This window comes from Scatophagus argus, chromosome 7, assembly GCF_020382885.2.
Source record: "Scatophagus argus isolate fScaArg1 chromosome 7, fScaArg1.pri, whole genome shotgun sequence".
NCBI lineage: Eukaryota > Metazoa > Chordata > Actinopteri > Scatophagidae > Scatophagus > Scatophagus argus.
The window spans coordinates 11,737,947-11,751,044 of NC_058499.1; the positions used below are offsets into that span (position 1 = coordinate 11,737,947).

The 13,098-nt window shown below is 40.9% G+C and overlaps 1 protein-coding gene across 7 annotated transcripts in view; it reads left to right on the forward strand.

Annotated features, from left to right (window-relative positions):
- Positions 1–13,098, forward strand: part of LOC124061565 (FERM domain-containing protein 5) — a 55,867-nt gene that overhangs the window by 1,485 nt on the left and 41,284 nt on the right. The window contains exon 1 of one of the 7 annotated variants that reach the window (XM_046393502.1): positions 198–501. The exons of 5 other annotated variants lie outside the window; for them this stretch is intronic. The gene's annotated coding sequence lies outside the window, so the exon portion shown is untranslated. Of the gene's footprint in view, positions 1–197; positions 502–13,098 lie in introns of those variants that run through there. One more of the 7 variants, XM_046393500.1, reaches the window with a different exon arrangement.

Below are 13,098 nucleotides of genomic sequence, written 5' to 3' on the forward strand. Positions count from 1 at the left end.
GTAACATTACAGCAGGTGATACTGTGATTGCTCCTCTTTTCCCCCCATGAGCAAGCGTGAAATAGATACTGCAATTACTGCAGGATCATGACTGCGTGCCCAGGTTGTAAACAGACCTGCATTTCTTCTTAGAGAGCTGAGCCAGAGATGGAGCTGGGCCAGATGGACTGTGAAGCCAGCAGGTGTGCTGTTTGCAGCAGTGTCGTGTGGTCTGGGTGGCTGACGTCAGTGGGGTGGATGGAGGGGAGTGCAGTGAAAGAGGAGAATGCTACAGTTCTCCTGTGACTGTCTGGCATCCTGGCTACCTTTCTGTCTAACCTGGCCCTGATTGGGTGGGGTGGGGGGAGCTAAATCACCTGACTAGCCACACTGCTGGAGTGTGTTCCTCATTTAGTTGAGGCCTTGCCCTTCTTTTGTTTGTTCCTTCCTTCCTTCCTTCCAGGTTTCTCTCTTGAACAAACTCACTCTGGATACCAGGACACCTAGACAAGAGAATGCAAAGTAAGAGGCATAACTAGGTCATATATTCTCGGGCTCTCCTAAGCTCTACCTCACCATGTGTTTCTGTCTTTCCCGTTTTCACTTTCCTGCCCTGTTTCCAGTGGGCTTTTATTCCCACTAAACCTGTTTGCATTACCTTCTGCTCCCTTCTCTAAGCTGTTAAATGGCTCCAAATTCAGATTTGCCGTTGACTTATTGGCTATCCTCCTTCCTTTCTCTGACGCTGAGCCAGGTATCCACTTCCTTAATGACGGCGACATCTCCGTGGTGTATGCTTTGAGAAAGAGACTTTCAGCAGAAATTAGAAACACAAAATTTGCATGCAGCTGAGCGCTGAGGGCTTTCAGAGGAAGGGCAGAAATCTTTTTAAAGCAGTGGCAGCTGTAATGCATTAATCTAAGTTTTATTTCAATGAATTATGGATCTTTCTACCGTGTTTGGGGGAGCAAAAAGTGAGCAGTCATAATTACACAGCCCTGTAGACTTAGCTCTCATCTAGACGCAGGTTGATGGAAGTGCCTGAAATCCTCTGTTGCCCTCAGGCCTCTTCTGCTCTGTGATTTTAATGCGGTATTGCAGCACAGAGTCAGACTGAGTCCAGAGCCTCACTGTTTGTCTTTTACATTTATATGTTTGAATAACAACTAGACCACATGTTAAGAAAATCCTATATAATTAATCAGAGACAAAGTTAAGTAGATTGTCCCGCTACAAATACAGCATCCATTTTAATTTGTTTGTGCTCCTGAAGCATACCTTGAAAATTATTCTAATTTAGTTCTGCCAGATGTATTATTGATGAGTCCAAATGCAGGTTGATTATCTCAAGTTTGCTTTGAAAGCTCTTTGTCCCAGCTTGTGCATATAAAGAAGCAGAAAATATAACACTGTCACATTGTTAGTTGCTTCTGGGTCTCTTTATGTATATCTGTTGTCCCAGTCAAACAGTTGAAAAGGTATTGTGAAGTTTGTGTGGTGAGAGGAGACAGAAAGAGAGTGAGAAAGACAGTCTCCACAGACATGGGGAAACTATTGTTTAGCACTAAAAGGATTGTTCTGCTTTTTTCATATAGAAAGAGCAGGGTGTGTTTGGCCCCCCTTCTACCAAAGTCCTGCTGTTTCTGAGCATTTTTCTCATGGTTTTGCTTATTGTAATTTCTTCAGATAGTTACGAAAAAGCGTGATGCTGTAGAAGACATAGATCATATTTATTTTCTCTTTCATTAGTGTGAATATGTTACACACTGCGAAAACCCTTAGCCTCTAATTAATAATGGATTTATTGAATGACTGTGAGAACAGCAGTGTGGCCCACGCCATTCCAGTTACAGAGTTAATTATAGTTCAAGCTTACACCCTGTAAAACCTGTGATTTCCTTTCGTTTTCTAATAACCGTTTTGTTTGAATAAACCCTAACCACCAGCTTTCAGGGCAGCGTCCCTTCTATCAACCAGTTGTAAAAATCTTTTAAAAAAAAAAGAAAAGAAATAAGGTTAGTGTAGAACTTTCTGCCCTTTCACTACTGCTGTGAACAAAATCAATGCTGTACAAGTTCTCCTGAGGTCTGCTGACATATTGGTGGGGAGACTACCGGGGGATGGGAGCCTATGTGTGTGTGCACGCAAACTGAGGGGTGCTTTACTCTGAAGCATGGTATCAGGGTCTCAGCTGTTGCTACGGTGACTCCACGGTTACTCCAACAAAATGTGAGATTACTCACTAGTCAGGATCACTCGTCCAAAAGCACTGACAAAGACTTGGCCGTTAGGGCTCCCAGGAAGGTAATTCACTCCCTGAATACCATTGGAAGATACCGGTGGTGATGCCCACACCACTCAGGACGGTCTCGGAACTGTCCCACTGTTCCCCTGACACACATTCATTCTGTGGCTCCTGTGATGTCATTATCACCATAGATATTCTGTGCTTGCTGTTAAAGCAGCTGGATGTGCTTGAGATGCATTTAGGGCCGGTTGTAGATAAAGTAATGTACTGTGAAGTTTTTCACAGAGGACGTTTTGACACGTCGCAATATAAAGCAGAGATGTAAATAATAAAAATAATAGTGGCTGAATTCTATTAGTATTATGCATACTGGCTCACTTGAATAGAGCAGAGCCGACATTAGTATAATAAGTGACGCCTGTCCTATTATAAGTCAGAATGTCTGATATTACAGTGGCCTGCACCACAATTATAACTGATATCTTTCTTTGAGAAGTATTCGCATATTTTTTGTAAAATCCCTCTTGTCATTTAACACACAAATCAAATTTAATGTTGTCAATAATTTTGCCTAAATGAAATTGTGTAACATTGGCAAAAGTTTGGTTTCCTGCAATGAAAGAAAATAAGTGAATAAAATATGTTCAGTGGCAGTTTTGGGACAGTTTTTGCTTCTGACATATTTTGTTCAATGCTAAAGAAAAAGTATTCAGGTAGGTTTCATACTCAGATCTAAGTCCAATGATTTTCAGTGTTTTTATTCTCAGTGATGTGGTTGTCTTTTATCATTTCAGACTGCAAACAAGAGAACAAAATATGATTCTATAGTCCTTACAGTTTTATCTGCAGTCTCCAGTGAGATCCCTGGTGACTGTATGTCTTTGCTGACTTTACACTGTCAAGACCTTCAGAAGTGTCCTGCACCAGGCCTACTAGGCACACAATATGTCAGCCCAGGTTGAAAAAGTTCATACTTGTGTGGGTGTGTATTCAGAACTCACGGCGGCTGACACACTGTTGCTGTGCTTTATATGAATGATTAAAATGTGTGCTATGTCTGAATGTTTCATGAGGAGTAACCTCAGGAGAACGTCACTTGTGTTTACCAGCATCACTGCGCGCCAGCATCACGATTGGCTGAACCTGTGGCGCGTGGCTGGTTGCGATTAAGGATTACATCACTGTAGGGTCTGCGTGCACAGCAGAGCAGGGCAGGACAGACCCTAACTTACAGACCTACCCGATCTCTTTCACGGGGATTGATAAACTTTATCACAAATGTCTCGTTGATAATGAGAGGGCTAACGCATTGTGTCAAGGTTGCGAAGGGCTGCTGCTTTGTTGCTGTCTTTGGATGTGGTCCTACGTCTTGACCATCGTGTTTCATTACTGTCTTCACTCACAGCTTTGGTATTCCTGTTGGTTGTTAAAGCGAAATTAAACTTTGTCTGACCTGGGATTCATGTGGCCCTTTTGTTATGTACTCGTGAAAACATGAGCTCATGCACATACATTTTCTCTCTCAGAAATATCACCAGCTCTCTCGATATGTTGTGCTTGCTGTCATATCAAGATGCTGAGGCCTCTGAATGTAGGTACAGAGCCTGTTGGGGTTTCTCTCACCAATTGGTCCTCTCATATTCCCCAGTGTCTCTTTGTTTTGCGTGTGTGTGTGTGTGTGGGTGGATGGAGAGCAGGCAGGCGGTCTGTCAGTTTGTCGGCGGCAGTCTGCTGAGCCCTCCATTGTGCTGTCTGGGATGTATTGTTTGACAGAGGGAAACAGAGAGGTGCCTGAGGTTATGCTCCACCTGGAAGCATGAATATTAAACCTCCTAGCCCAATAATATATTCCTGTGGTGACTGGTCTGCTAATGAGAGAAGTGGACAAGAGCAGCGCAATTGATGATGCTGTTCCCCCGTCAGGCCAGAGTTCACTTTAAAAGGCGACAGCCTGCAGCCTTAGTAATGCAAACGGATTGCACAGCCCTTCTGCTGATATTTATATGCTTCAGTGGCCTCATAAATGAGTTAACAAGGTGCAGTGCAACCCATGGCGAGGATCACGAAAGGGAGAGGCTCAGATTCTTAGCTAATTTAAATGTGGAAAAAGTGTCGAGCTAAGCTTTGATCAGTTACAGATAATGAAGGGTGTTTGCAACCTGCAGTTATGATGCACAGGAGCGATCCACCACCTCCAGTCAGAGAGTTAATCAGTTAAGAGCTGTCTTCAAACGCTGACCTCAAAAGTTTCTGAGCACAATTTACTATCAAACAGAATTTTAATTGCCATGTTACGTCAGCCTCAGCTTTTAATGAAAGAGGGCAACATAACAGCCTTGGTTAATATTGGATATTGGGTTATGTTTTATAATGAGACACTTTGTGCGGACCAGTTTTTGTTGTGTAACTGCCCTTGTGTTTTTTGGGACCACATCTGCTAACAGAGGGCACAAAGATTTGACTTTATTTCAGCTGTGGTATAGCTGATCCATGATATAACTGTATTACTGATTATTTACTTTACTTACTCTACTTACTATTATGATGAGATTGCTCTGCTTTTGCAGCTGTAATACTGACCTGTGTGCCTTCAAAAACTTATAATGTCACTGTGCTGCTAAGACTGACGTTACCTTTTTTTGTCCTCTCCTTTCCATGTCCCCCCTCATCGCTCTGGTCCTGTTTGTCTTTGGGCCTCTGGGCTCTCTGCTGTATGAGAGAATCCATCCTTTGTCTCACTCTGTACTTCAAGGGCCTGTGCCTCTGCAGACTAATGAGGAGACACAAGGATATGCTCATACTGCTACACAGCAGAACTGCATTTCTTGTTGACCTAGGTTGCACAACAGCAGGCTGAGAATTTAGTGATCTTCAATGTATTTATGTGCATTTGGATTATTGTTTTATTATCAGCGATGTGGGATTCTGTTTTTCATGTTCATGAAAGCAGATCGTGAATATATTTTGTCTCTGTCAGTCCAAAGATATTGTTACTTGTGAATAATCCATGGTCACGTTCTCTAGTACAAATTTGCTTTGTGATGGAGGTTAATGACAATGTGAGTGTCATCAGCATTCAGGCCAGGTGCCGAGCTGAAAGCAGACATGGTTCGACAGCCGTGACACTCTCCTGTTGGCTAACCAGCCAACAGAGCAGTGAGTAGTTCTGATACAGAGTGAGGAGGAGAGAGTAATTTAATCTTCAACTCTCAGTTCAGTCTTCATTCCATCACTTAATTTTGCTTTCCTACAAGGGGAGCATGAAGTGGAAAGAGTAATCTGTTTTATTTATGAGACATATTTCTACGTTCTTACTTTTGCCCTACTGTTACTTCTCTCTTTTCATCTTGCTCTCGTCTCGTTCCACGGGTTGCCTCTTTCCTCTGTTTGTGCCATCACGTCTGTCGTGCTGCTGCACACAGCCTCACTGCAGGGTTTTTGAGCAAATGATTGCCGTTCCACCCCTTCTTCTTCCAGCTCACTTTTCCTCCTCCCGTGCCTCATTGTCTCGTGCGCTATCTGTCTCCTCAGCACATTCACCTGCTCGCTGTGCTCTGTGGGACCTCGCCTCTGTAATGCTTTCAGTCTGCTCATTGCTGCTCAAGAAACAGATTCTTTGCTGTTGTTTGTATTTCAGGATATCCAAATGTTTCCAAAGGCATAGTGACAGCTGGTTTCTTGTTGTCCTCCAGCTGTGCCATCCTATACTTCCTGTTTTGCTGTTTCCCATCACATTAACAAGAAAGCACTTGCATATACAGTTAGTAAACACTAGTTGACTGGTATTAATTTTGATCAAAGTAGGAATTTTCTAGCTATTATGTACTGTATTCTTGCTCTGGGGAACATCACAGTTCATTAAAAAGTCAAGATTGTGATGCTATTTTCTATAATAAGACCAAAGCTTACTGTAGGGTTGTCTGCAGCCTCTTGTGTTCAGTGATTCTGAATTTGTTGTTCATTTATTCCATAAGACAGCTCGATTCATGCGTCCTGTCCCGCTGTGATTCAGCTTCAGAAGACTGAAGTATTACTTGTGGTGTATTGATTTGACTCGGATGATGACTTTGTTTTGATAGTGGCTTGACAGTATCACACATAATTTATTCAGTAAAAGGTAAAAAATATCTTGCAATTAAGAGCCGTCAGGTGTTTAGCATACAGAATTACTGTCTATAGCTTATCTTCTTCTTATGTAAATGGTAGATAGGTGTTGTGCACTGTATTGTTTGTATTGTAGTATCTGTGTTATTCTGATTTGAAAAAGCAGTTAACTTCACCAGACAGTGACGAATGTATAAATAAAGTAAGCATGCAGACAGGGACTAAATGGTGCACATCAATTTTAAGCAATGTCTAATTTAATAAGTTGATGCACCAGCTTCTGGCAGCTTAGAAATGACTGGTGTTCTCAGATTTGATGCACAATATAAGGTTGCCAAGAGTGGTGCGATAAACAAGAAGCATCTTCATGTCATTTACTATTAATGGATCGTATCATGGCGGGTACCCAGTCTACCTCTACAGTCAAATCAGTATTGATGATATGATCCTATCTATCAGACTGGTGCATCAGAGACTTGTGTTTACAAGTGGTCCAATAAATCCAAATGTCTGAACTGATATTGCAATATTGAAGTTAGACAGGTCTGTCACTGGCATCTAACGTTGGTCATGTTTTGATGGCACACAACGGGCTCTTCGGTGTCAAATTATGATCAATAAATGGTGTGGGGTGGCAGCCCTTTATCCCTTTTTAATGTTGTTGTTGTTGTTTTTTTTGATATTCGTAAGGATAAATTAAAAGTTGTTGGCAGAATGTGTTGATTGGTTTACCAGCGGCTGATCGTGACCATCTAAGTAAAAAGTGGACAATAAGGAAAGCCATCTGCTCTCTTACAAATGAGCATCTAGCTTCGGGAGAGTTCCTGCCATCTTTGTACAGCTGTGGCTAGCCTGTGAAGTGGGCTACCTGAGGTGCACTGAGAGTACAGGGTCTTTCTCATTGGATCTAACTCCTGCCCTCCTTTACTGTCTTTTATCTCGCTGTCCAAAAGAGTGAAAATACACGGCGTCTGTCAGGTGTGCCGTGCCACACAGCCGAACAAATCCGCTTATGAAAACGAGAAAGGCTGACAACGGAAGAGCTTGAGCAGAGCCGCGTGTATTGGTGCAGCAAGACGTTGAGACGAGGCTGGCTGGTTGTTTTTGGTATTTAGACTTGGAAAAATTACCCTTTGAATGTTTAATTCATCAAAGTGTAATTTGCCACCCACTCCGGATAATTTTCCTCCAGAGAAGGAGTTGTGTTTTCTGCTGGCTAGACAGGCTGAGTTTCTTCATGAGAGTCATTATTAGTGTGTGTTAGCGCTGTACGATTGCATATTGTCTGCTTGGCTGTGTGCATATATATTTGCATGCCGTATTGCCCGTCAGTCAGTCATTCCGTCTTATAATTGAATCAATGCTTGGGTGCCTTCCGTTGTTCCATGTGTGTCTGGGCCTGCAGATTACACTAGCAGCTAGTTGTGCATACAATCAGTCTCCTTTTCCTTTGTGTGTGTGTCAGTGCAGCAGTCAGAAGAGATGAGTGTCTCTGGAGAGGAGATAGATGAACACACACAGGAGACAAAGAGGCTGGCCAGTGGAAATACACAACAAGCCACAGACACAAAGCCAGCTGTCCTATGCAGCTTCTCGGTCAATTCAGCAAGTGTGTTTTGATTAAAAGCAGTAACAGCAGTGTCGTATTTGCCATCAAAAGATCGTTCTGTCCAGTTTGTAGAGGTACTTATTTTCTCAATGTAATAGATGAGGGTTAAGGGTCTCTCATTACACAGTTTGTTTAATTTCTTTTATTTTAGCTGTCTAACACTTTCTCAAAGGCAGGCATCTACATGTGCTGTTGTCTTAAGGGATCTTGGATTTCTATTTTCTCTTTGTTGATATGAGTCTACAACTGTGTTTTTTTTTTGTTTGTTTTTTTTTTTTTTAATAGTTTAGCTCATGTGCCATAAATTTTTGCTTCTGCCGCAGCTGAATGTCACCCTCAGTTACATTAGAGGATAATGGCTGTTATTTGACACATTTCTGTTGTTGTATTTCATTTTTTAAATGGTTCAGTCATTTTAAAGTCTTTGATTTCATTATAAGACAATCCAGATATTTTACACCATTAGATTGCGGTAGTAATATTTCTTTACCAGTATGTGGTATTTTTCCTTTAAACAACCTTTGCCAAATTTGAAAATGTGGACTTACGTTGAATGATTTGTGTTCTTTGTGCATTGGTGCGATTTTGCTGTCATGTCGAAAAAAAGATATGATTTAAAGTCGACAAACATGGTGCTACGGTGCTAAGATGGTGCTTCTTTATTTCTGCTCTTAAACTAACCACAAATAGCACTGACCAGATAATAAATATTTTGTTAACAGAGCTGAAATGATTAGTCTGTGAATAGATAATTTTTAAAATAATCAATTCATAATTTCACTTATTTGCAGGTTTCTGCTTTTCAAATATGAGAATTTGTTGATTTTTCTTGTTTTATATGATTATATGTCTGATATATTTTGACATGGCACTGTTAAAGCAATCTGAACATGTCCCACTGGACTTTTGGAAGCCGTAGTGGACATATCTCACCATTTTCTGACATTTTATAATTAAAACAGTGATTGTTTTTTAAGTCTTCTTTTCAGTCTCTGATTAGCTGGACAACCAGTCAGGTTGGTCACAATGACCACAACGAACACTGTATGTGCCCTCCTCCTTTAGCTGCAGCAGCTGCTGAAAATCATTGTTCCTGGTTCATTAGGTTGTGCGTGTGTGGATATGTTAGAGCAGATGCCAAGATAGAGACTTGTTTTGGCCTCTCCTGTCCTCTCCTCTCAGTGCCTTCTGTCTCCATTTGCCTGCACGAATGTTGAGGAGAGTGAGTACAGAGTGGACTCAATCACAGGCAGAAAATTCCATTCTTTGCCCTGTAATGTTTGTAATTGTATCAGGAGACCATTCCCATGTTGAACACAAGAAAATCACATTAGGAGCAGCGTAAGCACTCTGAACTAGTGCACTGCTGTCTTGAGGAAAATGGGTTTTTGGGCCAAGTAGTAACATGGGTTTAGTGTTTAACAGTTGTGCATGTTATTGTCACCTTGAATGTCTCCCTGGGGGTGTTTGTGTCATGACTGACTGAATAGAGCATCTGATTTCTTCTGAGCCATCAGATGCTCTTCCCTGCTCTCTGTTATGTAAAGGTAGAGGTGAGTTGTGTTTTGTCTTGTACGTTGTCTGTTTCTTACCAGTTATCAAACTGAAAGCTCAGATTGCAGTCTGATGCTAGCACTTAAAAGCCATATTATTTATTATTAATGTAATTATTGTTATTTCCACAGTGTCCATTGTCAAAGTGAACCTCAGTCATCAAACAATTTGGGAAAGTAAAATTTCTAAAACTTTGGGTGGGTGTTTACTACGACAGAACCCATAAAATCCTGTAGAAAATCAGGAACAAATCTTGTATATAGTTAAAGTCTAGAGTCAGTCTGTGTGCTGCAAACTAAAAGCTAATCCTAGTACAGAAACAGTGACAGTGTGAGTATGCTGATATTTAGTAGGTATGGTTCTTATTATGTCCAACAGCTTAGTTGGGCGTGTTAGCATGCTAACATTTGCTGGTTAGCCCTAAACACAAGCAATATTGAGGCTGATGGGAAATATATTAGCCTTGCATTAGATTGTATCTTATTGGACCAATTTAAAATTGTCCTGATGATGGCGCTAGATGAAAAGTCATCAAAAGAGGATCACCATCAAAGTCATTAGGCTAGTCCTACAGAAGTCCTTCCAGTAGCTGCGGTGCTGGATGAAGATGAAGACACTTAAGATCACTGAATTCACCAAGGTTCATCCTCTGGGACTGTGAATGCCCGCATCCAGTGATTTTTCACATATTTCAGTTTTGACCCAAGTGGCAAACAGCGCAACCATCAGCCTGACATTGCTGTCCTTGGTACCATGGCCAAAAATAACACCCACGCACATACTTGATCTATTGTGTTTTCCATTGTTGGAACTTGTAACTGAAAACAAACGAGGGACAAAATACCAAGATTATGCTTTCATGAGGAATTCCCCTTGGATAAAAACATGGTTGCGTGTTGGGCCTTTCAAGCAGTAGCAGCAGTAATAGCAGTTTTGTGTGTGCATATGATATGAGCTGTGGTTGCCTAAAAACTGAAAAACTGAATTTGTACAAAGAGAAGACCTCAGGAAATAATTTATGCCTTTGGTGTCAGTTTTGTGTCTTTGTTTTGGCTGAGTACACAGACAGAGGTGTGCCATATGGCAGCAGAATAGCAGTCTGGAGGGGATTGTTTCATCAGTAATGCTTCCCTCTCAATAAATGGTGTTCATGGAGCTCCCCATTGTCCCCAGGGTGAGAGACAGGTGCCGTTGAAGGAAATAAAGGACTGTTTGCACAGCTACCCAGAACGTTAGACTTCAAACTCAATTGGAAAGCGAGGGTGACTGTTAACTTGAGAGGGGTGTGCTACCATGCAAGATTAGTTGATTAGTGATTTCATTAGTTGATTATGTTTAACATAAAGCCAGAGTTTGTCAATTTAACCTGGCTTGATCACCTTGGTAACTTATACTGCATATAACCTGCTTTGGAGGAGGTTATGTCCAGAGTTTTGGATTTATATTGCCCATAACAAGCCAATTCTTTTCCTATCTATATTCTATGAGTAATTTAGATTTTCAGCTAAGGGGAATACTTCATGCATGTAAAGTTGTTGAGTCGTATACTAGTATACCAGCAAACAAAGCTGTGTAATTACAGCAACACAAAGTGTATGCATTGCATCATGATTTTTTGCCATGGACATCTAGTTGATATTTATTCACTTGGTGATGCAGAAAATCTTTTCTGTTTGTTTGTCCTTTGTTATGGTATTGGGTTGTCCATCCCTTTGTCCATCTGTCCATCCTATCATCATGATACTATGAACTGTGAACACCTTGAGGGAATTTCTTCAAATTTGTGACAAATGTCCTCTAGGACCCGAGGATGAACTGATTAAAATTTGGTGGCCAAAGGTAAACTTAACTGTGACCCCACAAATCACATTTTAGCCTTTACACAATTCCTAGGCTAATTGTGACAAAATCTCATATAGATGTCTTGTAGGTGTCTGCAGAAACAATTTTCCAACCATTATTCAACACCATAACTGAGGAACAAAAGATGAGATTAGTGACAACTTGAAAATGATCCTCTGTGCTGTTAAGATGTGTGTGAAGCCATCCATATTTTAGAATTTTAACTTAGCACCAACAGCCATATTTGAAGCACTGTAGTCTTCAACAAGCTCATTGCTTTTGTTGATATTGAATCTCAGGGGACTGATAGGGACTGTTGTGCCATGTGACGAAAATGTCAGTCAATTTATGAGTCTGGGTTCAGAGACATACTGTACACCCACAATTCACTATAGTTTTTATATTATAATGACCTATTCCTCTTAACTGAAGTAGTTGGAAAGTATCGGCCCATTTTGTGTGGAAATTGAAATGTGCTAGATGCCCCCTTTATAAAAATGTGCACAGAGACCAATTAAGAACTCCTGGTTTAACAAGAAAGTTGATCACCAACCACTGTTGTGATACCCACCTGCTGTACCCTTACAAAGAGAAAGCTTGGCAGTGTACTGCTGAGGCTCCTTCAGAACCTTCAATAGAGTTCAGTGTGCCAAAAAATAGTAAGAGGACAGTACAAAAGCTTTCACACATCTTCTCAGTTGTTTCTGTTTGCATAATATTAGACTAGATAAAATATTCAGATTTTGTTCTCTGGTGAGAGTTGTGTCATAATTTGCAGTGGCTTGCCTGATATTCCAAAGGTAGTGTAATCAGTGTGATCCGTGTATCACAGGAGCCATTCTCATTGGAATGCAGTTAAGCATGGATCAGTCCAATCAATGGAGAAATCAGTTAAAGTATCCTGTGGGCTGTGGGGACCCTGATAATGCTGATGATACTGTGGTCCAGTTTGTGGTGAGCTTAGCTATTTTTAGTACAAGTCATTCCTCAGTGCAGGTACAGAGAATAAATTCTACAGAGGAGTTGGCCTAGCCACCTCCGCCCACATGCTGCCTCAGGCACAGGAACAATGCAGAGCTAATGAATCATGAATACATTCTGTGACTATCATCATCTGATCTGTCGGTACGCGGCGTACAAACACTCTGCGAAGATTCAGTGATGTATCTTGGAGTGATTGTGTTGCTCATACTGTGCTACAGATTTATAGCTTTTTCAAGCTGAAGAGTCTTAGAAGTTTACCACATTGCATAATATATAGCCTATGGCCTCCTTATCTGTTCACACCAAGGCTCAAAGCAGATGCTCCAGTTGCAGTTTTTCAGTCTGAGCCAGTGATGGCAGCCATGACATCACAGCAACAATAGGATGCAACACAACAAACATCCAGTCAGCAGTAAAGCCACTAAAATAAGCAAACTAAGAAACACATTTCCTCATTGGCAACACAAACACAAAATAAAGAAATTCAAAGCTTTAACATTCTCATATCAATAGAGACATTACCTCTACACTTAACATTAGCCTTTAGCTAATTACTAGTGTGTTAATTGGTTAATTCTGTTGTGTTTCTTGGTTGTGTAAAATGAGCAGCAATTCTCTGTTTGCTTGTTTTCATATTTCCAGGGATTATGGTTAGGACTTTGATGTAAAAATACAAAGTAATGTATTTATTGGCGTATATTGTTAAATAGGAACACAGCTCACATGCACATGATCTAAAAGGGTTAAAAAGAGATTTTTTTTATTTCATCTTGACTCC